Source organism: Oryctolagus cuniculus, chromosome 4 (genome assembly GCF_051225735.1).
Source record: "Oryctolagus cuniculus isolate XC-2025 breed Fujian yellow rabbit chromosome 4, ASM5122573v1, whole genome shotgun sequence".
NCBI classification, from domain to species: domain Eukaryota; kingdom Metazoa; phylum Chordata; class Mammalia; order Lagomorpha; family Leporidae; genus Oryctolagus; species Oryctolagus cuniculus.
Window position 1 is genome coordinate 51,949,949 of NC_142870.1, and position 27,543 is coordinate 51,977,491.

The window sequence follows — 27,543 nt, forward strand, 5'->3', positions numbered from 1 at the left end:
TCCTTCTGTATCTATTAATTGGAACTGTTTCCATAAGAACTGTATTACAGAGTATCCTATAAGTGTAATTATATAATATATAGCCTTTGGGGTCTGTTGTATTCACATAGCAGAAAGCACTTTAGATTCATCCATATCCTTTGTTACTGAGTAGTCTTGAGGAGTACTTATGCATGCACCACACATTCTCTTTGCATTCGGGTAGTTGAAGAACATCTGTAATGTTTCCAGTCTGGTGAGTTAATAAAACTGCTGTGAACATGCATGTGCATTTTTATGTAAAAATATATTGATAATTGTCCTGGGTGAATACCTAGAAATCTAGTAAATGTGTATACAGAATGTGTGTGTGTAATCATAGTATATACAAAAATATGAGAATTTCTTTTTTTGGACCTTTCAATTTATTTTTTATTGTTATAAATAGAACAGATTTCATACATTCCATAGGTACAGTTCCCTGAAGGTAGCCACACTTTCCTGCCTCCCACCTCCTCTAACTTCCCTTCCTTCCCTCCCCTTTATTCCTTTCATCAGCTTTTGTAAAAGAATAATTTTAATCCACTCTATATTCACAGGCTTAATTAGCTTTTAACCATAATATTCTACAAGTAGGAAGAATACAGTTCCATAGGAGTATATAAACAAGAGCTAAAAATGGCAGTCATATTACAATATATCTCTTCATATAAAATCTTTGCATCAATATTAACTGCCTCATGTTAGAGAATACATATGATTTTTTGTCTTTCTGAGACTGGCTTATTTCACAAAGCATAATGGTTCCCTTTTGCAAGCATTCTATTGCAAAAGACAGGATTTCATACTTTATTATAGCTAAGTAGAATTCCATAGTGTCTATATACAACATCTTCTTTATCTAGTCATCAGTTGATGGATGCCTGGGTTAATTTACCATCATAACTATTGTGAATTGAGCTGCAATTACCATGGGGGGTACAAGTAACTCTTTCAAATGCTGATTTCATTTCATTTGGGTAAATTCTCAAGAGGGATGGCTGGATCAAGTAGCAGATTTATTTTCTGATTTATGAGGAATTTCCATATTAACTTCCATAATGACTGTATGAGTTTACATTCCCACCAATAGTGGATTAGTGTACCTTTTCCCCCACATCCTCGCTTGCATTTATTATTTTTCAATTTTTGGATGATAGCCACTCTAACTGGGGTGAGGTGAAGCCTCTCTGTGGTTTTGATTTGCATTTCCCAGATGGCTAGTGATCCTGAGCAATTTTTCATGTGTCTATTGGCCATTGGCATTTCATCCTTTGCCCATTTCTTAACTAGATTGCTTATTTTGTTGTTGTTGAGTTTCTCGAGCACTTTATAGATCCTTGATATTAATCCTTTATAAGTTGCATACCTTGCAAATATCGGCTTCCATTGTGTCAATTGACTCTTCACTTTGTTGAATGTTTCTTTTGACTGCAGAAGCCTCTTAGCTTGATATAATCCTGTTTGTCTATTTTTGCTTTTATTGTCTGTGCTTCAGGGGTATTTTCCAAGAAGTTGTTGCCTATACTAATGCCTTGCAGAGTTTCCCCAATGTTTTCCTCTAGTAATTTGATGGTATCAGATTTTAGATTTAGATCTTAGATCTGTTTTGAGTTGTTTTTTATATAAGGTGTATGGTAGAGGTCTAGTTTCATACTACTGCACAAGGTGATCCAATTTTCTGAGGACCATTTGTACAAGAGACTATTGTTTCTCCAGAAATTGATTTTGGCTCATTTGTCAAATACTAGCTGGTGGTAGATGGGTGGGTTGATTTCTGGGTATTCTATTCTATTCCATTGGTCTAGATGTCTATTTTTATGCCAGTACCAGGCTGTTTTGATTATAACTGCCCTGTAGTATGTCTTGAAATCCGGTATTGTGATGCCTCCAGTTTTGTTTTAAAGATTGCTTCAGGTATTTGGAGTCTCTTTTGTTTCCATATAAATTTTAGAATCATTTTCTTTCTCTATCTGAGAAGATATTGGTATTTTGATTGGGATCGTGTTGAATCTGTAAAATGCCTTAGGTAATAGGGACATTTTGATGGTGTTAATTCTTCTAATCTGTGAATATGGATTTTTTTCCATGTTTTATGTGTCCTCTATTTCATTTTTAATGTTTTGTGATTATCATTGTAGAGATCTTTCACATCCTTGGTTAAATTTATTCCAAGGTCATTAAATTTTCTTTTAAGTTATTGTGAATGTTACTGATCTTACAAGCTTTTTCTCAGCCATGGGATTGTCTGTGTATACCAAGGCTATTGATTTTTGTGTGTTAATTTTATATCCTGCCACTTAACCAAACTCTTTTATGAGTTCCAGTAGTGTCTTAGTAGAATCTTTGGGTTCCCTTTTATATAGAATCATGTCATCTGCAAATAGTACGGGTAGTTTGTTTCCCTCCTTTCCAATTTGTATCCCTCTGATTTATTTTCCTTACCTAATGGCTCTGACTAAGACTTCCAGAGCGATATTGAATAGTAATGATGAAAGTGGGCTCCCTCTCTGTTCTAGATTTTAATTAGAATGCTTCCAGCCAGCTTTTCCCAATTCAATATGATTGCTGGCTGTGTTTTTGTCATATAATGTTTTATTGCATTAAGGAATGTTCCTTGTATACCCAAATTGCTCAAGGTTTTCTTCATGAAAGGATGTTATATTTTATCAGATGCTTTCTCTATACCTATTGAGATAATTGTGTGGTTTTTATTCTTCAATTTGTTAATGAGATGTATCACATTTATTGTTTTGCATATGTTGAACCATCCCTGCATACCAGGGTAACTTCCACTTGGTCTGGGTAAACGAACTTTCTGATCTGGTGTTGGATTCTATTAGCAGGTATCGAGAGGATTTTTGCATCTGTGTTAATCAGGGATATTGATTTATAGTTCTCTTTCTTTGCTGTATCTTTTCCTGATTTTGAAATTAGGGTGATACTGGCTTCATAGAAGGTATTTGGGGGATTCCTTCCCTTTCAATTGTTTTTAATAGATTGAGAAGAATTGGAATTAGTTCTTTAAAGGTTTGGTATTATTCAGCAGTGAAGCCATCTGGTCCTGGGCTTTTTTTTTTTTTTTTTTTTTTGGAGGATCTTTCTACTGATTCATCTGTATCTTGTTATTAGTCTATTTATGTTTTCTATGTCCCCATAACTCAATTTTAGTAGATTGTATGTGTCTAAGAATCTACCCATTTCTTCTAGATTTTCCAATTTGATGGCATGTAGCTGTTTGTAGTAATTCTATTGATTCTTTTTATTTTTGTGGTATCTGTTGTAATAGCTTCTTTTTCAATTCTGATTTTATTGATTTGTGTATACTCCCCCACTTTTTTGGTCAGTTGGGCTAGTGGTGTATTAATTTTGTTTATATTTTCAAAAAAACCAGTTCTTCATTTCACTGATCTTTTGTATTTTTATTTCAATTTTATTTATTTCTTCTCTGATTTAATTATTTCCTCCTCTTAATTTCTGGTTTGGTTTGTTGTTGTTTTTCTAGGTCCTTGAGATGCATTGTTTGATCTTAATTGATGCCTTTCTGATTCATTGACGTAGGCACCAATTGCTATAGACTTCCCTCTTAGCACTGCTTTTGCTGTATTGCTTTTCCCTTAAGTGTGATATGTTGTTATCTTCATTAATTTCTAGGAATTTTTATTGCATTTTTTATTTCTTCTAAGACCTGTTCACTGAGGCATGTCGTTCAGTCTCCGTGAATTTGCATATTTTCGAGAGATTCTTATTCTTGAGTTGTTAATTTCCAGCTTCCTTCTGTTGTGGTCAGAAAAGATACATGGTATGATTTCAATTTTTTTTTTGAAATTGTTGAGACTTGCTTTATTGCCTAGCATAAGGTCTATCATAGAGAAAGTTCCATGCACTCATGGAAAGAATGTGTATTCTGCAGCTGAAATGCTCTGTAGCTATCAATTAGGTCCAGTGCTCCATAGTATGGATTAGCTCTGTTTATTCTTTGTTGATTTCCTGCCAGTTGATCTATCCATTGATGGAAGTTTGGTGTTGAATTCTCCCATTATTATTGTATTGGAGTGTATATCTCCCTTTACATCTATTAACATTTGTTTTGAATAGCCAGGAGCCCTGGCATTGGGTGCCTATTCATTACTATAGTCATATCTTCCTATTGAACCAATCCCTTCATCATTATGTAATGCCCTTCTCTGTCTCTTTCAACAATTTTTATGTTAAAGTCTGTTTTATCTGATGTTAGGATAGCTATATCACCTCTTTTTTGCTTTTAGTTAGAATTGGATATCTTTTTCCATCCTTTTACCTTCATTCTGTATGTATATTTGTTGCTGAGGTGTTTCTTGCAGGCAGTAAATAGATGGGTGTTGTTTTCTAATCCATTCAGCCAATCTGTATCATTTGGTTGGAGAATTTAAACCAAATTACATTCAAGGTTATTATTGATAAAAAATTCCCTGGTACTTCAATTTTTCCATAAATAATCCTATTATTTGCTTTGGATTTGCTTTGTACTCCTACTAGGAGGTTTTCTGCCTTCACATTCTTTGATAATGATGACTATCATTTTCTGGTTCTGTGTGTACAGCCTTAAGAAGCATACAGTTGTATTTCTCCTTTGAAATTTTAACTGTCCACACATATTAAATTATAATTGTATAGGCCCACGTCTTTATCTACTGTAGACCAAAATCAATTTAAAAGTAGGAAAGGACAAACTGTATTTCCCACATTACCTAATCTTAAATGATAAAGCACTCAGTCCAAAATTTGGAATGGATACAGAAATATAGCATTGTGTTTTCTAGGCTTGAGAAATATACATAGTATGTGAGTCAGTTTGTGTTACTGCAACAAAATTGCCAAGACAGTAACTTATAAAGCAAAGAGAAGTTTGTTTAGCTCACAGTTTTAGAGGCTCAGAGGCATGGCACTTGCATTGGCTCAGTTCCAGTGAGGACTGCATGGCAATGGCTTATGGCGAGGGTTGGAGCCCATGCTGACTTGGCAGTCACATCAGGAATCAGCGTAGAGGGAGGGGGCTAAACAAGCTTTTATAAGAATTTTTTTTTTGTGGAAATAATATGAAGCATTTATTTGATGTATTGGACAAGAACAGAGCTAAGTAATCCAACACTACTGCAGCATTACAAAAGAATCATCCCCTCACCACAGTGTGAGATTTCAGTGTAATCTGCTCAAGGGTGCGTGTCATATAAAACATGGTAAGACTGCCGCTGCCCTGCCAAGTGCTTCCAGTCCCTACCCAGGTCCTACAGAAATACTGGTGGTCCCAAGTTTTATTGAAATAAATCACTTTATTTTTGAAAAATAAAGCATTTAAGGACAAATCAAAATGCCTCAGTAACCATATATCCAACTAAACCTTCATCTATTTAAATGAGTTATATATGCTGCCAACTACTAACCTTTATTTCACTCACACTAGAGCAATAAATCTTCTGTACTTATGTATCTTCCTCGCCCAATTATTCAAAGGAAAAAAACTCAAAATGATTAGCAAAGAAAAATGGAGGAATTAACACCCTTTTTAATTTGTTTTAAACATTTTTAAGGTTTAAAAAGTTTAAAGTTCATAATTCCTAGTAGGAAAACATTATCTGAATGAATACCCTAATGGCAAACCACTGTCAAATGCTTCAGCTGCATTTGGTGCAGAGGGGTAGGGATTATCTTCGAAGCACCCCAGCTCTCTGAGGAGAAGGTCAGAGGTACATTGGTTTGTATTATTGCGACATCCATTAGGTGATCTGGGCTGCTTTTCCTTCAGCAAGGGCTTTGTCAGAAGGGCATTATGCTTGACCTCCAAATTTGGCTGACAATTTACTGATAAGATTCATAACCTTGTGGTTACTCTGGTATTTCGACATATTTGCAGGGTTCTGGGCCACATCCTGGAAAGCCACCATAACTTCTGGATCCTGCATGGCTGCAAGAACCTCTGGATCACTAAGGATTTCATTGAGGCCAGGCATTCCTGCCATTCCAGGCATGGCCCCTCCCATTCCAGGCATTCCTCCAGGAAAATTTCCAGGCATCCCCCCCGGAAAGCCACCTGGAAAAGAGCCATACTGAGCTCCTGATTGTCCTCTGGCTTCTTCCTCCTTCTGGGCGCGCTCATGCTCTTCTCGAGCCTTCTTGACTCTTTCCATTCTTTCTTTGATCTCTCGTTCTTCACGTTTTCGCTCATACTTTCTCCGATGTTCTGCAATTTTCTGGGCCCTGGGTTGAACTTCCTTCAGCACTGCACTGGCATCTTCATCATAATCCAGTTTGCAGGCAAGGGCCAGATCATGGGCGGCTTCTTCCCAGTGGCCCAGAAGTCTGTGTGCTTTCCCTCACCACTTGTAAGGCTGAGCTGAATCAGGATTTATGTCAATGGCTCTGTCACAGTCTCAGATGGCGGCATTTGGCTTCTGTAATTTGACGAAGACACTTGCTCTCTTGGCGTACAGAATGGCCAAGCGAGGATTTAGCTTGATGGCATCTGTGAACAGGTCTATGGCTTTCTGCAGTTCACCATCATTTAGGGCTTCAATGGCAGCCCCTTTCTTCTCATTTGCCTGGTCCATCATCTCCTCAGTTATCTCTACGTTTTCATCTCCCATTTCCTGAGGCGCATCAGTGTCTGGTTCAATTACACCTTCATTGTCAATTTCTAGATCACTTTCCTCACTTGACGGCTCGTCTGTCTGTATGGTCTCCTCCGCCTTCTTACTATCTGTTTTTTCTTCCTTGATATTTTCTTCTGATTTAGCTTTATGGGTAGCAGGTGGTACTTTACCCCCCATGCTCTCCATCCACTCTCTCAGGAAGCGCATCTCCTCCGTGTGCAGGACGCTCGGGTCCTGCTTACATAACTTCACGAAGGCCCGGAGCTCGTTCACTTTGCGGGGATCCATGGTCGGCGGGCGGCGGCTGGCAGCCCCGATTCCAGGCCCGGGCGCTGGCTCAACGTGACCGCGTTATTAGGGGGGCCTTTTATAAGAATTTTTTATGAGAACTCGAGAGGTCACATGAGAACTACCAAAGGGTTGCATGAGAAATAACTCAGGCCCCCCAGTGGCCAATGGGCCTTGCACCTATCTCCCTGAGACTACCCTGAGGACCAAGCCTTTAATACATGGACCTTTGAAGGACACTCAAGCTAATATCTAGGTCATGGAAAGTAGACCCATTAAGTCCACTCATGCTTTTTGGAAAGCAATGGAAAGATATAAAATTATTGATATTTTTATTAGGTCACATCAACCACAGTGAGTGTATTTATTCATTTTTCAGTCATCACAAATGTCAAGCAAAGACATTGGTGTTTTTTTTTATTCTCTTCATTCAGATACAATGCCTGTTTAAGATACTTATTCCTAAATATAATGCATTGATCTTTTCCCCAAACATTAATAAGCATGGTTCTCTTGAAATAAGATCAGTTTTCATTTTGGCATTGCCATGTATTATATGGGATATGTCATTGTTCTTGTTATAGCAATCTATAAATACAGCAAGCTATAGCACCTCTGATACTTGGTCACTATTTCTTATACCTAATGGCTGAAATATTACATTATACTGAAATGAGAGTATACAAAAACGTGCTCCATTAGCTGCAGTTTCTATGATTTAATGATTTATTTAATAGAGATTATATCCCATTGCAAGAAATTCTAGGAGACTCCCTGGGGAAGACAGGTCTGGTAGGAAGTACGCAATTGCTGGAGGGACTTTAGCAGAGGGAGAGATGCTATTCAAAGAAAGAACAATGGGTGAGCCTTCTAGAATTTCTTAGTTTGTTCCAAAAATAAACAAAATTACATGTTTTCCTAAAAATGAGTTTATAAATGGGTATTTCTTATGTTTTATTTAAATAAATTTGCTAAAGCAAAAGCTAAAGCTTCTCTCATGTCAACTCTAATGTTCCAAATTATTCAGTTTGAGTGCAACAGTGTCCCAAGGTCATAGAGTTGATTACTAACAGACACAAGAAATCATTCACACAAACTACCTCTAAGTAGAAAATTTGGAAAACTGTGTTTATTCAAGGATGAATGTCTTAATTATACAACATGTAAAGCTTAAAATTATTTCATAAGAGTAAGCAAATGAAACAATTTCTGTAACTAAAATAATGCCACTAGTCCTTTGGTATATTCCACAGGTTTTTGCTACAGGAAGATTCTTAGTTGCAAAAGAAGTCTACCTTTAAGTTTGATTATGGGGATTCACCCTTCTTACTAATTAATTAAGTGCAGAACTGGCCAGGAAAGCAGAAATTTTTTAAAATTAGTTGAAAATCTGACATGAATAGAACAAACCCCAATCTACATCCAGTTTGAACTCCCTCAGCAGTTTGAAAAGAACCAAGATCTAGTGTTTGACAGCACACTGCAGTGACTCTAGTCATTACAGTGTATTTCATTCCATATAAAGAACTGCAGAAGAGAGGCCAGAAAGTTCCAAACACAGAGACAAGATAAGGCTGAGTGCCTGGCTTGATAGGTTAATGCTGTTTATATGTTGTGAAGTATTGCACAGTACCCCATAAAAATTGAAAGTATTAAATATCAATTGAAAATTTTAAATAATAAAATAATTCATTAAAAAAAATTAGGGCCGGCTCCGGGGCTCAATAGGCTAATCCTCTGCCTGCGGCGCTGGCACACCGGGTTCTAGTCCTGGTCGGGGCGCCGGATTCTGTCCCGGTTGCTCCTCTTCCAGTCCAGCTCTCTGCTGTGGCCCAGAGTGCAATGGTGAATGGCCCAAGTGCTTGGGCCCTGAACCCGCATGGGAGACCAAGAGAAGCACCTGGCTCCTGGCTTCAGATCAGTGTGGTACACCAGCCACAGCATGCCAGCTGCAGTGCGCCGGCCGCAGCTCACTGACCACAGTGGCCATTGAAGGGTGAACCAACGGTAAAGGAAGACCTTTCTGTCTCTCTCTCTCTCTCATTGTCCACTCTGCCTGTCAAAATAAATTAATTAAAATAAAATAAAACTTAGTTGTAAATATAATGGAATTAGGAGATATTTTTTCTTGCATTAAAAGCATGTCTCTCTCTTACACTAGGAAGAAATGTCTTCATTTACAAAATAACTTACTAGGGGCCAGCATTGTGGCATGGGTAAAGCTACCACCTGCATATGGTACCATATGGGCACCAGTTCAAGTCCTGGCTGCTCCACTTCTCATCTAGCTCTCTGCTATGGCCTGAGAAAGCAGAAGAAAATGGCCCAAGCCCTTTGGGCCCCTGCACCTATATGGGAAACCCACAAGAAGCTCCTGGCTCCTGGCTTCGGATTGGTGCAGCTGCAGCCATTGAGGCCATTTGGGGAGTGAACCAGTAGATGAAAGACACCTCTCTCTCTCTCTCTCTCTCTCTCTCTCTCTCTCTCTTTCTCTCTCTCCCTCCCTCCCCCCTTCTCTCTGTAACTCTGCCTTTCAAATAAAAAAATAAATAAATCTTAAAAAAATAACTTACTATACAGAACCATTGTGAGAAAAGCCACACTCCAATTTAGAGCTTGATACATTAGTCATGAAAGACAAAATTAACCTCCTTTAAATGCTAACATCATTCTTAGCCTTAGAGGTAGGTATTATAGTAAATACTAGTATTGTAGTTTTTAAATTTTGTTTATAAAGCACCATTTCACTGGTGGAGAAATACTAAATTAATGTTATCTAATTATAGATAGTGTAAGTTCTGATTTTTTTAAAAAGATTGATTTTATTTATTTGAAAGGGAGAGTTACAGAGAAGAGGGAAAGAGAGAGATAGCTTACATATGCTGGTTCACTCCTCAAGTGGATGCAATGGCCAGGGCTGGGCCAGCCAGAAACCAGGAGCTAGGAGCTTCATCCTGGCCTCCCACATTGGTGCAGGAGCTGCATCCAGGTCTCCCATGATGAGCCATCTTCTGCTGCTTTCCAGGCGTATTAACAGGGAACTGGGTTGGAAGTGAAGCAGCCAGGACTTGAACCATATGGGACCCATATGGGATATAGCAGCACAAGCGGTAGCTTTATCCACTACACCACGGAGGCGGCCCGTATTCTGAATTTTGAAAGCTCTAACTTTTTTAGTTTTATTTTAATGTCTCCTGAACCCTTTTTCTTCCTGAATTGAGCCTTGCCCTGCAAAATATTGGTCACAATGGTAAGGTTAGTACAATTATTTGAGCACATTAGAGAATGTGTTAATGTCTGCTTTATGACTCTCTATTACCTTCCGTTATAGAAATCTTTCCAGGATTAATGCAGTCACCTCATAATCACTCACCTTACTTTCACTCTTGCCTATAGCCATTCTTCATTCTTATCCAGAGTGATCTTTGTATAAAAAAAAGGAAAATTTGCAAACTATTTAAGAGAAACAAAATGAAAGCATAGTTTGGCCAACAAGCTGATGTAGACCATACCTGCGTCTCAGATCTCTGAGCCCTCGTCCCCACTAATCCACTGTGATTCAGACCAGCTGTGTGCTCTCTCTTGTTCTCCTTGACTGTCAGGACCCTCCCACACATCCTCAGAAGGCTGGCTTGTGAGAATACTGCTGAAAACCTTGAAAATTCTACCTAAGAAGGAAAGGGTTTTGGGGAGGGAGAGGGTGACAGAGGGAAGTATGTGTGTGTTTATATGTGTCATATATGTACATGTATATACATATTGTCGCTCCCCGTCTTCGTGGGGGAACGACACAGGACCCTGCGCTGTTCTTTCGTCTGCTCGGCCCTCCCCGGGTTTGCTGCTGGTTCTTCCCGGGTTGGCTACTATCCCTTCCACCTCCGTGGAAGGGCAGTTCCCCCTAGCCACATTCCCCACTTCCGCAGGGGAGCGGCACACCGCCGGCCGGCTTTCTCGGGGGCTGCACGGGTTCCCTTAGATGTTCCCCATAGATGTTCCTGGTGCATGCCGTCTCTCTCCTCCTTTATAGTCCTCCTCCGCCAATCCCAACTCGGCTGAGTACGCTGCTCTCCAATCAGGAGCAAGTCCTACAGTTAATTGGTTGAACTGGAGGCAGCTGTGCGGAAGCTGTTTACTTCTCTCCCAGCGCCATATTGTGGGAGAGCAGATGCATAGAATAAGTCCTAATTCGAGTAACTTAGTCCAGTCCGGATTGCTCCCCACACATATATGTATATATATATATGTACACAAATAATTCTATGAAAACATTTGGGTTTTATTCATATGTGCTTGAGATATCCTGAACCAAGAAAAACTCAGGCATACATAGGAGTAAGCACTCAGAAAAGAGTGGCTTCATAGATGAATGAGCCATTTAAAACAGCAATGTCATAAACAATGCCATAATAACATTCTCATATTTATTTATGTATTTGAAAAGAAGAGTTACAGAGAGGAGGGGAAAGAAAGAGATATCTTACATGTGCTGGATCGCTCCCCAAATCTCCACCACTGCAATGGCCAGAGCAGGGCTGATCCAAAGCCAGGAGCCAGGAGCTTCTTCCAGGTTTCCCACATGGGTGCAGGGGCCCAAGCAGTTGGGCCATCCTCCACTGCTTTCCCAGGCCATATCAGAGAGCTGGATCAGAAGTGGAGCAGCCAGGACTCAAACTAGAGACCATATGGGACACTGGCACTGCAGGCAGCAGCTTTAACTGCTACACCACAGTGCTGGTCCTGGGAACTATGTTGTATAATATGTTTGTAATGGGTTTTAGAGAATTCCTACCTTCTTATAATGCTCTACAAACCAAACAAATCATTAATCTAAATATTCTAGAATTTTGAATGTATAAAAATGAAATTATCAAACACTGCTTATATTGAGAATTACAAAGAGAAGTCTTTCTGCTTTAGATGGATTAGCCTATGAGAAAATAATGAATAAAATAAACCTTAAAGAAAAACCTTAAAGCAGGACCATTTAAAAGTAAGTCAATTTTATGCAATATTTTTATTGGAAAGCAGTGATTTTTTTAATTAAATACATTGCCCATATAACAAACCTGTCATCAGTCTGGTAGTTTCTTACTTCAATAAAATTTTTTAAACTGTTGATTAAGAAAGGACACACCAAAAAATATAATAAAAGTGTTTAATATTGGGTTACAGCTTTGCAGTAGTTTTCATTTTTTGTACTTTACATATCATTCCTGTGTCCTCCACTGTATAATACTGTGTTGATCTGTTTCTAGTGTGTGATGAAAGACTTATGTTGAATGTAACAAGCTTATGAAATTGCCATTTTTATGTCAAAAATTGCTGAATGTAGGAGATTTCTTATCACTCTCCCTAACAGTTTAGCTTCATTTCTAAGAAGACTCAATTTACAGATGAGTCAACTAACTAACAAATGGAATACGTTATGTATATGCATATTTTTGTTATGTATGAGCCCTTGAATCTATTGAGGAAGACATCTTGCCAAATACAGTGGTTAACAAGTGGCATAAATCCTACTCATCCTAATTTAAGGAAAAGCAAAAGTGACTTCTTGAATAACATAATTGCAAAGTCCATGAGTAATCCAGGTGAAGATAGATCCAGGGGCCTCAGAGGCAGTGGCGTCTTACACACACACACACACACACACACACACTCACACACACACGTGCACACATACTTTGCTTCTATTATAGCTTTTCTCTTCAGGTATTTCCTTGCTTCCTTTTATGGTGAGTGCTTTCCATTTGTTGGGAAAGATGGTTTTTACAGACCTAATGACTAAATGATCCCTAAGTGGGCCACATGGTTATGTTTGATGTAATCAAACCAATGCCACTGCGTGAGATGATCTGGCCAGAGTTTCACTCACCTCCCTTTATAGAATCAGAGACTGACAAAAATAACTTGGAGTCAACAAGGAACGTTTTCCAAAGGAAAGACATATAATTAATTAATGTCAGCTATATGAGTTTCGGAAAGTTCTCTAGAAAATACTTTTTTGGATTTGATATTTGTGATCATAACTATTTTATATGTAATATGTATAATAATATCTGCTATACATTTCATGAAATATCAAAGAGGATGGGAAGAAAGTAAAATATTTTAGCAAAGTAAATGTGATCTTAGCCAGCAATGATAATGTATCCATGGTTGAGTTGTTCATTAACTACAATTTATATTTTCTTTCAATAGTGTCTTATATATATGAAAGAAATGTTTTTTATGTTTTTTAAATTTTTAATTCATATTTGAACAAAACAAAATATGAGGTGAAAATAAATCATAAACTTGCAATTAAAATTATTATTAAATGTGAGAGGTGATGATCCTTTTACCATCCAGTTGTAACCCCTATGGTAAACTCCTGTGAATAATCCATAGATAGGCTTCCTAAATTTTCTACAGATTTATAGACACATCTGTATCAATACCTCTCAATATATTGTTTTATAAATAGGAATGGAATCATACTATGAAAATTAGGTTTTTTTTAATTTAACAGTGATTTATAAGGTTGAACTATAAGTAACTAACAACTAGAATCATGGCAGCTTAAAATAAGATAGAAACGTATTTCATTCTCATATAAGGGTCTACACAGGAAATAATCACCATAATTGCTTGATGGTTCCACGTTCACTACCGGAACTAGGTTCCTCCTCCTTCATTTTTCCACTCTCTTCCACATGAGACATCAGTCTTTATGAGATTGTTCTACCTATGCTTGTCCACCCTCCAGCCAGCAGGAGGGAAAACACTTTCTGCTGGTTACATTCAGAGCACATCCTGAAAGTTGTGATCAGAACTGTTGCAAGGGAGTCTGGAAAATGCAGTGTTTATCCTTGTAGTCATGTGTCCGTATTAACAGCTGTTTTCTCATTGTCTGTGGTTTTGACTTCTGGGGTTTGCGAATCTTGGAGAGACTGCCCCTCTGAAGACTCTTCAGTTCCTACAGATCATAAAGGACTCATCTGCAAGTGTACTATTCATATGCAAGATGACCAATCTAAAACTCATACTCCACCAATTTCCTTTATTGAGCTATCACACACCAAGCTATAATTCCCCTGCCCTAATCATCCTAAAACAAATATTTCAAAGGACAAGGGGGCAGTCACTGCACACTGAAGCCCACTGAAGTTATTCAAACCACCCAGTCCTAAACTTGCTCAGCTTTTTCACCTGGCCTTACCCATTCTTTCCTGTGAATACCACAATAAAGAATCTTGCCCACATTTGGCCCTCACTCCCACTACTTCCTGACCAACCCTGCTGCTTCCCCTAAAGATCTATGAATATAAAAACTTCTTCCTTCAAAATTGTTATTTTTAGGTCTGTGTGCCTCACTTACCTGATCAAATCATATCCTGAGTAATTTTAAAACAGTTCCAGATGGTGCTGATGGTTACATAACTGTTGGTTACTACAAAGCACAGAAAACCCTTTAAAACAGCAAAAATTTTAGTATAAGAATTATAACTCAATAAGAAGTAAATGAAGCAATGATTTCTGTTACAGTAGAAAAATGAAAGAATGTATATTGCGGGATGATAGCCTGGGCTGTGAAAGTTTCCATTTCCAGATTAGTACACACACATGCCTCCTTTCTCTTTTGTGTCTGTCTTATATCATATGAGTATATCACGTTTTGTGCAACACTTTACCCTGAAATAAGCTGTTACAATTTACATACAGATCATACTTTGATTATCATTACATAGATTCCAGAAGTATAAATCTTAAATCAAAAGATATGTGATTTTCTTTTAAAATACTGCAAATCACTTTACAAAATGTTATACCAATTTTCTCAATATGACTGCCTGTAAAATACCTCAATATGTTGTGACTTGCATAGTACTTGATTGTGTATAGTATTTTGCATTATTTTGTGTGTATTGGCCATTCATCTCTTATTTTTTAGCATTCCTTGTTCATGTCCCTAACTCTTACTTAAAATGAGATATGCAGTTTACTATTAAGCAGAGAAATGCGTAAAATATTACCCTGTTGCCTCTGTTAGGAAATGTGTTAGATACTCTTTTTGTATTATACATCCTTCAAAATGCATCTAAGAATAAGCTGAAAAGCTTTCTGTGTGTCCTTGGGAACTGAAAATTCTTTTTTTTCCTTCCATTTCAGTATAGTTTTCTTCAGTTATTTCTTTGGAAATTTTTCCTCCTTAGTTCTTTTATTTTTTTTTAATTTTTTACTCCTGCTGGTGGTCCCAAACTCAAACCAGCGCCTATATGGGATACCAGCACTGCAGGCGGCAGCTTTACCTGCTAAGCCACAGCACTGGCCCCTCATCACAGATTTTTAATAACTTGTCTGTTTCATCAGCTAGCGCTGCATTAAAAGAGCCATCAGCTCTGGGGTTTCACCTAAGTCTCTTTTTTCAACTCCACCTAACTGTTCTTTGAAATTCAAGTAGGAGGGTTCCCTAAACATAGCTGCAGACAAGTAGTAGTAGATTTGGCAATCAACAAAATATTACTTGGATTGTTTTTTCCAGTGTAGAGCTTATCTACTGAAACTCAGGAGAGGATGGAGGAAAAGTAGCCTCTTGATTCTGACAGTTGCTCCTCTGTGAGATGGGATGGGAAGCCGTTCTTCAGTTGTCTGAAGGCGAATGTACATCAAGTGAGGATGTCAGGCTTTCCCACATCCACGGGCACTAGCTGCAGCAGAACTTCCTCTCTCGTAAGAGCACTTACTCCGCTAAGGGCTTCCAAAGCTAGTCTTCAGATTCCCAGTCTTCAGCCCAGTTTCTGCCAGAGAAGGAGCCTTCTATCAGACCGCTCACCACCTGCATTTCAATACATGAGTAAATCTTCTTACACATCATTTGGCTGTTTTCTCCTCTGTTCCTTATATCCTATCTGTGTCATTGTTGTCCCTTTTGTCCTCTTTGTCCCCATCCATGCCCTTTACCCTACCTAGAATAAATAAAATGAAACCAAATTGCCAGTGTTACCATTATTTATAATATATAACCAATATTGCAAAATACATATAGCCATTAGTAAGGGCAAGATGAAAACATAAATGAATTTCATCTCACTCCCATAGTTCCACTGAAATGAATGACAGTGGACAAAAGAAAATTGTATGATTAACGTTGAGAATAATGGCATAGATCTCTAGAGCTTTTGATAAATGTGTGCAAATGGAAAGTAAAGAGTTTTAAGTACATAGATGAACCAGAAAGATAGGACTTACATCTCAAAAAACCCATAGGAAAAACTGTTGGGACTCACTCTTCTAGGAAGAAAGAAGTTATAAATTATCTGTTAGAGTGGAACTTGAAAGGCCGTTAGAAATCAGGTTGAAGAAATAGCTGTCAAACCATTGTCTTTCCTACTCAGTTCCTTCCGCAGCTCTAAGTTTTCAGCGCTTCTACAACTGGAGTCATATGACCGAGGCTCACAGGGAAAACAAGATCTCTAAAAAAGTAGAGCCACCTACCAGAGGAACAATAGAGCTTTGGATGCTACATAAAGCTTCCTTATATTTTGTGTGGGAACACACATAGGTAGACTTGCCTTCTTATCATCCATAAGTGCATCCTAAATTAAACCTGCCAGTCAACATCTCTTAGTCACCACCTTTTTCAGGAAAAGTTCTCTCAAAATGGAAAAGCACAGACAAGTAAGTTTTCCAGATTTTGAAAAAAAAAAAAAAACAAGAATACAAAAGAGAAACAGCAAGAGGTAAAAAAATTATAACTAATGGCTGTAAAAATTATTCAGGAAAAATTTCCTTTCAAAAGTCTATTTGATGTCATCAGGGACAGGAGGTAAACAAGTATTTCCGACAAACCTATCTATAGTGTGAGACAATAATGAAAAACAAAGAAGGGCCCACACTGCAGCACGGTTGCTTAAGCCCCAGCTTAGGACACCAGCATCCCATAGCAAAGTACCAGTCCAGGTCACAGCTGCTTCCCATCCAGCTTTCTACTCATGCACTGGGGAAGGTAGTAGAAGGTGGCCAAGTGCTTGGGCCCCTGTCACCCATGTGGGAACCCAAGATGTAGTTCCTGCATCCTGGATTCCACCTAACCCAGACCTAGTTGTTGGGGCCTTTTGGGAAGTAAACCAGTGAATGGAACGTCTCTCCCTCTCATTCTCTTTCTCTCTCTCTTTCTCTCTCTCTCTTGCTTTCTCTCACTTGCTCTCTGTAGTTTTGTCATTCAAATAAATAAATAAAAACTTTTTAAGTGCAAGGACCCAAGCACTTGGGCCATCTTCCACGGCTTTCCCAGGTCATTAGCAGAGAGCTGGATCAGAAGAAGAGCAGCTGGGACTTGAACCAGCATCCATATGGGATTCCAGCACCAAATGCAAAGACTTAACCTACCACATCACAGTGCCTGACCCTACAAAAAACTTTAAAAACAAACAAAAATTGCTTAGACATGCGAGGAAAAAGAAACTTTTCTTTCCTGAAATCAATATTGGAAATCCAAAAGAATCCATGACATGACCGGCACCGCAGCTCACTAGGCTAATCCTCTGCCTAGCGGCGCCGGCACACCGGGTTCTAGTCCCGGTCGGGGCGCTGGATTCTGTCCCGGTTGCCCCTCTTCCAGGCCAGCTCTCTGCTGTGGCCAGGGAGTGCAGTGGAGGATGGCCCAAGTGCTTGGGCCCTGCACCCCATGGGAGACCAGGATAAGTACCTGGCTCCTGCCATCAGATCAGCGCGGTGCGCCAGCCGCAGCGCGCCGGCCATGGTGGCCATTTGAGGGTGAACCAACGGCAAAGGAAGACCTTTCTCTCTGTCTCTCTCTCTCACTATCCACTCTGCCTGTCAAAAAAAAAAAAAAAAAAAAAAAGAATCCAGAACCTCAAGATGACAGCTGTGCAGAACACCTTGAGAATAGCTTGTCTCCACCAGAGGGGAAGTTCTAGGGCTCCAAACAATGGTTTAAACAAAATAGTGGTAAAGATTTTGTTCAGCAGATACCTTAATATGGAGGTAGAACCTCTAAAGATAGCTAGTAGGCACATGTGCTTATTAACATTTAAATTTAAATTAAATAACATCTTTAATGTGACTCTTCAGTGACACTAACCATATTTCCAGTGTCAGATAGCCCATGTGGCTTCCTTGTGGCTACTGTATATTGAACTTTTTATCATTGTTAAAAATTCTACTGAATAGCTTTGAGTCTAAAGAAATAGGGAGGTGGGAGGGAAGAAGACTATTTGAAGCCGGATGTGAGTAAACGCTTCTCCGAGATTGTGTCATTCAGGGAAAGTGAGGTAAAAAGTCACGTGATAATCTATAGAAAGCACATTCTTGGTAAAGCATATTTCTGGTAAAAAGAAAGCCAAGTGAAAAGACCCTGAGGTGAAAAACTTTGTCCATGGAATAGCAAGAGGGTCATTGTAGCAGAAGCAGTCAATCAACAGTACAGAGCAGAAGGTAAAGAGAGGGAAGCAGCAGATAGATTTCATCTGAGCTGCGTGCGAGAGTCAGAGAACAGATTTTATGTCAGAAGTAATGGAAATTTTTAGTTTAAGCGAAACATCAAATTCACATGTCCAAGCCATCATTTTAGCTGTTTTTGGTGGCAAATTAATTATAGGAGTTAGAGTAGAAGTGAAATTTACATAAATTTTTTCAGAAAAACTGAAAATGTTTACCAGAAAGTTTCTGTTCCATAAACAAGCAAACTTAAACTATATAACTGATTGTTTTAAAATTTACTGTATATGATACTGTTTATGGTCCTTGCCTACTTGCTGAAGTATGGACTTTTTACTTTTTATTTGTTGAACTCTTTATTTAGTGGAGCATTAAGCCTTTGACCATAATGTAAAATAAAAATGTTTAAAAATAAAAGAAACATTCATTTAACCTTTAAGACCAAAATATTCTCCTTTGATGTACCATTTTTGTAAGCAAATAATGAAACAGACAATAGCAATAATTACAGATTTGCAGTTATACACTTTATAATTCTTTAAAAAAATTTTAGCAGACATAAGAAATTGCACATAGAGGGGCAGATATTAAGCCTAGCAGTAAAGAAATCAGTTAAAATACCTGCATACTGTAGAGTTGCTTGATTCGAGTCAGTGCCGCCTCATAATTCTAGCTTCCTACCAGTGTAGTCCTTTCAAGGCAACAGGTGATGGCTCAAGTAGTTGAGTCCCTGCTGCCCATGTGAGAAATCTGGATTGAGATCTTGGCTCCTGGATCTGGTCCAGCACAAGCCATTTGATGAATGAGCAAGCATATGAGAGTGCTCTCTCACTTATGCCCCCTCTGCCTCTCAAATAGAAGTTAGAAACCAACAGTTGAAAATTTGGAGACTAATGTCAGACATTTTAATGTGATTGAAAAACATTGAATTTACTTGTAATGGGTAAAACTACAACGAATTGACAAAAACTAACAAATAAATAAGAAAGAAAGAAATTAGTAGGGAGTCATTGAATCTGTCTCAGATAAATCAAGAAATAGCAATAAAATATTTTACTTATTATTATTAAATACCTATGAGAATAAGTAACAAATATAATAAAAATAGTTTTCTGAGCAAGAGTATTATGTGGGATGGTAGACCTATACTGTGATTGTTTAATACCACTCTGACACACTTGCATTTTAAATTGTGTGCTTGCCATACATTATAATGAGGATAATTCTATTATATAAAACTTGTAAGCTAAGCAGATAATATTATACCCTAATACCTACATTCTATTATAAATAGTACACTTACTTTTCCTCACAATAAAATTTAAATAGATTGGCAAAATTATATTTGTACATGCTGTGAATAACAATCATATTCTAAAGAAACAGCAGACAAAAATTGAAGCTCATGCTGAGTATTTAAAACCCGTGACACACACATCATGACAAAAATTGCCATTCAATATTTTCTTTTCCCAAAAGGTAAATAATTCATACATGATGGATTGTGTACAAAGGGGAAAAAAGAGAATTGAAACATTTTGTTAGATTTGATCAATATAGAAATTTACTGTTAAACTCCAAAGAACTTGAAGCTAATGTGAAATTAGCAGAAATTGTCAGCAGCTCTTATACCCTTTATGACTATTTGCTAAATAATGACAAGTCATAGGAGAATTCTAGCTTAGGCATGTTCCAAGTAACAGTTGGCATATTCAGCTCCTTAGAGGCAGAAAACAAAAATGCTATTCTCACCACCAAAAATGAGAGTAGGTAATGAAGGGCAGAGGTGACCCACTGGCATAGAGATGACATCCATGATATCCAACCCATTATCCAAGGGAAAGGTGCTTACCTGAGAAGTATCAAAAACCAAAGGGGAGCCTGAGTGTGTCCTGCCAAAAGTCATAGAGAAGACAAGTTAGTTCACAAGCCCAGAAGTGAATAAACATCAAAAGGCATCTGAGCAGTCAAGTACAGCACCTTGAAAGCTTTGGAGTCACCAGCTGCCATGATCTATAAAACACAAGCTATAAATATTCAAGAAAAATTAGCTAGAAGAGAAAAAATTTGGTCGTGCATTTGAAGTAATATTAACAGCCCTATTGTTACAGATGATAATTAAAATCTGTGATCACACTTTTGAAGAGAAGAATCTATGCAAGAATAACTGTGTGTATGATTTTCTAAAAAGTTTTTAAAATCTGCATCCAAAATTAATTCAGTAACAAGTCAGAGTCAATAAGCATTGATGATAATAAATATCAGAATGTATCTTGACTAGATTAGATTTAATGTTATTAAAATAAAAGAATTTACAATTATAAATGTAAATGTGTATTCCCCAAGTTTATTTACATTTTTAACTGTTCAACCTCTTGCCATTGGGAAACCTTGCAAAGAAAATAAGAGTCCTAATGCCATTTAACATGTACCTTAATTCATTTGTGCTGTTACAACAAAAATACCTGTGACTGATTAACTTACAGAGAACAGTAGTTTATTTCGTCACAGCTCTGGAGAATAGGAGGTTTAGGATCAAGGTGCCAACATCTTCTGAGGGATTTCTTGCCATACAGGGCCATGGTGGCAGGTGGAAGGGCAAAGAGATAGTTAGAAAAAAAGTGAGAGAGCCAGCAAACAAAAGAGGATTAGATTCATCCTAATCCTTCAATCACAGCATTAATCCATTCAGGTGAATGGTGTTGTTGCCCAAACACTTCCCATTAGGTGCCACTTCGCAACACTGCCACATTGTAGATCAGACTTGCAGGACATGACCTTTGGGGAACACATTCACCTAAATATTGAAAGGCAGTCATATTATGAATCCTATCTAGTCACACCTCTTTCATTTCAGTGAAAAACCTGAAACTCCAAAGAAGGATTCTGCTTTAAAAAGTATACACTTAATTATTAATAAAGCAAGGACTATATAAATGACATTGATTCTGAATCCACGATGATGACCTGAAGTCAATTTTATATACTGATTCTACGATTTAATTACAACATATATTCATCAGGATTCTTTTTGTTCTAGCACCTGCTCCTTCTCTAGGATCATTTTTGTTAGTATTGCGCATGCTTCACCTCTGTTCTAAAGCTCCCAGGGAGCACCACGATTTGAGAGCAACTCATTCTTGACTGTCCCCCTCTCTTTCCCAGTGGGAAATGCTTGCCCTTTCAGGCTCAAATCAAGACTTAATGACTACATAAAGATTTGTGACCTTGATTCTCGCTATATTCAGCTTATGTATCTACTATTAAAAAATTATTCATGGCACTTGTTAAAATAGGAAGACGTATTTTATTCAAGGAGGAGCACAGTAATAAGAATAGGGACCACAGCAATGGGAGTCGTGCCGTGAGGAACAGGAATTCTACTCAACTCCAACAAGGGAAGTGTGGGATTTATAGCCTAGCAACAGAGTGGGGGGTCAGTAGATAATAAGCTACCAAAAGGAAATAAGGCTAAGGGATTTGTGGATAAACTGATTAAGTAGACTTGTTAACTAAAGGAAGGTCAGGGTAATAAGATATTGAGGATGGTCAGATACCAATGGTGGGGGCTTTAGCTACACCGATGTAGCAACATTCTTTTTTCAAGTTAGATTCTACAGGAACAGAGAAGGAAGCCCAAGTTTGGGACTAGTCAAAAAGGACTCAGGAGCCTGCCTGAAATTTTAGTCAAAGGAGAGAGCCTGTGTCAGTATCACAGCACCTAGAACACTGTGTTGCCCTTAATATTTTATGTGCCTTTGTCTCTAAAGTATCTCATGAAGGCAGGGATTCTCCATAAACACAGGGGGAATATAAGCAGTGTTCCGCTAATGCCTCTCAATTAATGAGTAATGAAAAAATAAAGTAGCAAATGGATAAACAAATGTGAGAGTAAATATTTAATGAGCTCAACTGTGTCCCAAAGAATGTGTTTTTTAAGATTTATTTATTTATTTGGAAGGCAGAGTTTACAGAGAGAGGGAGAGACATAGAAACAGAAGGAGAGACAGAGTGATCTTCTGTCTACTGGCTCACTCCCCAAATGGCTGCAATGGCCTGAGATAGGCCAGGCTGATGCTAGAAGCCAGGAGCTTCATGCAGGTCTCCCATGTGGGTGGCAGGGGCCCAAGCACTTGGGCCATCTTCTGCTGTTTGAGCACACGAGCAGGGAACTGGATAGGAAGCAGAGCAGCTGTGTATAGAAACGGTGCCCATATGGGATGCAAGCATCGCAGTCAGCTGCTTAACCCACTACACTGGCCTGTAAAAATACTATCAGTAACAAAGATTAGAGGAAAAAGTGTGTACTTCTCTTTAATTGAAGGGAATTCTCATTTGTTCTTTCTGTGTATATTGGAAGCTGTAAGCTTCAATTATGAACAGTATTTGGTTCTGTTATTTCCATTTCCATCATACAGTTAAAAATACATGCATTTATTGACAGTAGCTAAGTTATCTTTTTTGTCTGGTGCATGTAGATCAAATACTTGTGCAGTCAGTTTTTAATTTCATGGATTGTCTTGTCTTTTGTACTGGGATGCAGTACCAAAGAAGTGTTGTCTAAGTCTTCAACACTTTTCTTAACTCAATCCCTGTTGAATTCTACCTGAAAAGAAAAAGTCTTAGGTGCTGAATCCTTTGGCCCCAATACTAAATTGTAATGTTAATTTTTAATTTTTTTTGCACTACCAATATTTTATTTTTATCCAACTGACTGCCACTAGTGATGGTTTTTATGGCTTAACTATATAGGTCCATAATAAGCAGAGTAAAAACTAAAATAAATATGTGATATGAATATAAATGTGAAGGAGTCATAGAAGCGAGTGGCCAGGAAAACCTTATGCAGGGAAAAAAGGCATGAATTGGAAGTTGAAGGATGCCAGGAATTGGAACAGGTAAAAGATAGATGGAAAGCATCCTAGGTAGGGGAGTAGTGTGAACACAGGTCTAAAGGCAAGAGCATTCCTGTATTTCAGAGATTGGGAATACTTCAATTTGCCTTAAGCACTAAATTCACATGGGAAAAATCAGGTTGTAATTAGAAAGGTATGTTTGTACATATTATGGAAAAATTTAAATACCAAATTATGACTTTTAACTCTACCTAAAATGTAATAGAAAGTTTTGAGGCCTTTTAAGATGACATTTCTGGGGCCAGCACCATGGCTCACTTGGTTAATCCTCTGTCTGTGGTTTCGGCATCCCATTTGGGCACCGAGTTCTAGTCCCAGTTGCTCCTCTTCCAGTCCAGCTCTTTGCTGTGGCCCGGGGAGTACAGTGGAGGATGGCCCAAGTGCTTGGGTCCCTGCACCCGCATGGGAGACCAGGAGAAGCTCCTGGCTCCTGGCTTCGGATCGGCACAGAGCCGGCGTAGTGGCCATTTTGGTTGTGAACCAACGGAAGGAAGACCTTTCTTTCTGTCTCTCTCTCTCACTGTCTATAACTCTACCTGTCAAAAAAAAAAAAAAAAAAAAAAAGATGCCATTTCTGCTGGAGGGCGGTGCACAGAATTGTTTGGGTAAACCAGATATTGGGTTCAGACTGGACGCCAAGAAAATAACCTCCTTCCATCAGCTACTGCAGAGTCTCTGTGTCGGAATGTGGCAGGAGTCCTCTTCAGATTCTGTCAAGAACAAAAGGGGCAGTAAGAGAAAGCTCAGAATGAAGTAGCACACACGGAGTGTCGGAGAAGAAGAGTTTAAACTGGAAGCCTAGATTAAAGTCTGGACTCTGGGACCAACAGAAATGGGTGCCTGGCTATGTTGTCATACAGAAGCATATTGCATGTGTCACGGAAGAAAGTTGTCATTTGGAACAGGAATCTCATTTGTGACAAAATATTGCTGCAGGAGTGGCCCAGAAACTCAACAGAGCTAATTGGAAAAGAGCAGAAGCAGAGGGACCAATTAGTAGACTCTTGAAGTTGTAAAAATTAAAGGGTCATCAGGGCCAGAGGTGAGATAGTAGAAATGAGATTATAGGGGTTAATACCAAGAAGACTTTAAGAGAAAAATATTCTCTTTTTAAAGAGCCAAAACCCTTTCATTTGAAGCAATTGCATATGTCAGGCAATTTCTCCAAAATTTAAGTGCTAATTGATAGATTCTGAAGCTGACTTCCAAGCTAAATTCCTGTACCTTAGGAAAAGTCTTTCTCTCAGTGACCTGGCTACTTCGTTATCTCAAATTCCATTTCTTTTTCTTATTATTTCATTATGTTGTAACCTTCAAAGTACAAAATTACATGTAAGTCATAAATCTTATTTCTCCAAGACCAAAAGAAAGTCTGCTGTGAAACTCGTAATGAAACTCTTTCCTCTTATTTCATAATAGACACACATTAGACCCCAATTTTTCTGTTACTCTGACTCACCATGAATTTGCTGTTAAATAGCTTTTAATTGAGATCAAACATTAAAGAGCTGCAAAGTGAATTCCCAGTTCACAAAAGACAAATTGCCAAGCCCTGTAGCATTTACAAACATCAAGGTCAACATGGAAGTGGGAAGGTCAGTAGAACTTGCTGGCCAAGGAGCTCTGGACTGGGGAACCACCATTGTCATGCACAGCACAGTAGCAACTTCTGAGTGTGCCTCTACCGCCACTTCCTGTTTGTAAAGCCATAATGTTATGTTGATCCAGTTTTATTTTTCCCTCAGTCAGCATTTTATGCATTTGTGTATTTTTTATCTTCACAATTTATCCAAGGTAGACATTTTCTTGGACCAAAAATCCATATTGTTCTGATTAATGCCTCTGTCACTAGAAACACTATTTTCTTAGTTCCTTTTTCCTGTTTCCTGATTTTATTTTGTGCTAACATTTTCATGTGTTTATTAAATTACCAGATACTCTAGTAATGAGATCTGAGCCAGATAATAGAATGCAATCATAATAAATGATACTCCACATAGTTCTTGGCTTTCTGATTCCCAGTTTTCAAGTCCCAGGAAAGGTATACAAGGGTGACATATTTTATTATATGATTCCTCTGTGCTGCGGCATAGTTATATCAGGACAGAACAACTTTCTTGATGTGATTTACTTCTTATTTGCTCATTGTTTTATTTCTACTATCTGCCAGATAGTATATTATGTATTTTTTGTATGTAGTTTCATTAATCCTCAGAAAACTATGTAGCTAATTATTATTTGTTATGGTTTAAACATGATTTGGCTGTAGAACTTATATAGATTTTAAACCTCAAGATCATATAAGTCAATGGCAGTAAAGGGTGGAAACTTAATCCAAGGTTTTTTAGGTTGGTGGGTCAAACGGAAGATTCTTAATCATTGGAGACATGCCAACAGAAGGTGATTCTTTCAACAATGGTGGTTATAAAGCCAGGTTGGGGCCCAGCCTCTCTGCTTCCATGTGATTGCTTTTCTGCCCACATCCTGCCATTGCCTACTGGGGACCTCATCACAGGCCAGATGCTGGTCTTGGAGTTACCCAGTATTGGCCTTGAGACTCCAAAGCCAGGAGCTGAAATAAAGCTTTTTACTTCATGAGTAGCTACTCAGATGTTTTGTTATATTGACAAGCTAAAGCATCATTATTTTTCCTATTTTGCAAACAAGGAAATTTAATTTGAAGTGACATGTTCAGTATCACGCAAGTAGTAAGTGGCAGTCATAAGGTGAATACAAGTCTTTCTGACTCCATTGATGATGTTCTTCATGTTAGTTTGGATTTTGTATTTTCTTCTCACATCTTTATAATAAAATATGTATAGGTCTTATTGTACCATTGTATGAATAACACTGCTGATTTTAACATAAAAAAGAAAAATCATCATTTTTTAACCAAAGTATTGAAATAAACTCTTACTACAGATTTATAGTACCTATATTGAATAAAAGTACCTCCCAATGACTTGACTTGGTAATTGTTGGATTATTTAAAGGATAAAATTGATAGTAAGATTCTCGGTCTGCTTCTGATTTGTATTCAAGAAATTCAGTGTGCCTGTTTATGGCCAAAAAAAAGTGGGATAAATTTAAAAGAATAAATAGAAAGCAGTGTGCCCCTAGATTATATTAAATAGAGCCAAGCATTAATCCAGGTAAACTTAAAAAACAGGAAAATATTGTGGTTGGCCACAAGTTCTATAACAGATAGTAGTCTGACATGGCTACTACCAAAAAAAAAGCATTAATATTGGAGGATCAATTTAAATAATTAACAGAATCCTTGTACAGTCTATTGTGGGTAGTTCATATCCAATGTACAATGATTCATTCTAGATGATACATGTTAAGGGTAACATTGAAAAAGTATAATTTGTCCAAAAGTAAGTTAACCAGGATGATAAAGTTTTAAAATAAGTGTCTGATACCTCAAAGTATGTTTAGACTTTGGTAAAAAAAAAAAAAATAGATAGCAGACTTGTGTTGTCATATGCAAAGGCAGAGGGCAAAATGAGGACCAAGGGTGGAAGATAAATTGAAGTTTCATGAAGACAAAATGTATATTATTTTTCAAATGTTAATTAGTGAAGCAGATTGACACAGAACATAATTCAAGAATAACTCCAGAATGTCCAGGCTCTCTGCTATTCTAAGAATCTTTGCTTGAATGATAGCTCTTTATTTTTTTCTATGTTACCTACAAATGTGTCATAGACTATAGAACAAGCCACTTTACATCCTTTTTATTAAAGCAACTCTGAAGAATGTATTTATTAAATTACTTTGAGAAAAATATTGTGAGTTCCTCTTGGATTAATTCAAAATCCATGATCAAGTTCAAGAATATTTTTCTTTTTTTATTTATTTATTTTTTTTGATTTTTTTTAACTTTCATTTAATGAATATAAATTTCCAAAGTACAGAATATAGATTACAATGGCTTCCCCCCCATAACGTCTCTCCCACCCGCAATCCTCCCCTTTCCCACTCCCTCTCCCCTTCCATTCACATCAAGATTCAATTTCGATTCTCTTTATATACAGAAGATCAGTTTAGCATACATTAAGTAAAGATTTCAACAGTTTGCTCCCATACAGAAACATAAAGTGAAAAATACTGTTTGAGTACTAGTTCTAGCATTAAATCTCAATGTACAGCACACTAAGGACAAAGATCCTCCATGAGGAGTAAGTGCACAGTGACTCCTGTTGTTGACTTAAAAAATTGTCAAGAATGTTTTTCATAGTCTATCC

The 27,543-nt window shown here is 37.8% G+C and overlaps 1 protein-coding gene and 1 pseudogene across 6 annotated transcripts in view; one reads left to right on the top strand and one right to left on the bottom strand.

Moving 5' to 3' along the window:
- Window positions 1-27,543, top strand: part of EPHA6 (EPH receptor A6) — a 1,031,027-nt gene that overhangs the window by 806,431 nt on the left and 197,053 nt on the right. The window lies entirely within an intron of this gene.
- LOC149126967 (hsc70-interacting protein pseudogene) lies at window positions 5,076-7,034 on the bottom strand (annotated as a pseudogene). Its single transcript, XR_016232397.1, has one exon. The product of XR_016232397.1 is annotated as a hsc70-interacting protein pseudogene (transcript).